The 426-nt window shown below is 62.4% G+C and overlaps 1 protein-coding gene across 1 annotated transcript in view; it reads left to right on the top strand.

Moving 5' to 3' along the window:
• Nucleotides 1-312: 312 nt before the first annotated feature.
• Snx18 (sorting nexin 18) overlaps nt 313-426 on the top strand; it is a gene marked incomplete at its 3' end in the record, with an annotated part of 24,311 nt that continues 24,197 nt past the window's right edge. Inside the window, exon 1 of the mRNA XM_031360103.1 lies at nt 313-396. The remainder of the gene's footprint in view (nt 397-426) is intronic.

The following is a 426-nucleotide window of genomic DNA, read 5'->3' as shown; positions in this document are numbered from 1 at the left end:
CTCACTTTCTTTAATAAAAACAAAACAAAAAAAACCCGCCCCACATTTTATGACGTAAAAAATCTAAACAGTTTCAGATAATTCACTTCTGAAATCCTCCCACCCGCCACGTGGTCACTCAAACTCGCTCCTTTTCCACAGCCGCCACGAGGGGGCAGCTGCGGCCGCAGAGTCGGCGCAGGCAGGGCTGCTCGGCCATCTCTTGCTCTTGCCTGGCACGCGGCTCTCGGCGGTGGATTAACTCCGCTGGGGACGTGGGAGGCCCGGGTCCCGCCCCCGGCCGGCGGCGGCCCCGAGCAGCAGTCGCTGCCGCGAGCACAGCGGATCTGCACAGAGGGCGAGAGCGGAGCTGGGAGCGGACCGTGCGCTGCCCTCAGAGCTCCCTTTGGCGTCCAGGGGCGCGGATACTGATCGTGGGGCCCTCGG

This window comes from Mastomys coucha, unplaced genomic scaffold, assembly GCF_008632895.1.
Source record: "Mastomys coucha isolate ucsf_1 unplaced genomic scaffold, UCSF_Mcou_1 pScaffold8, whole genome shotgun sequence".
Classification (NCBI taxonomy): Eukaryota; Metazoa; Chordata; class Mammalia; order Rodentia; family Muridae; genus Mastomys; species Mastomys coucha.
The sequence above is the reverse complement of the archived record's forward strand: the minus strand, read 5'-3'. Positions and strand labels throughout refer to the sequence as shown.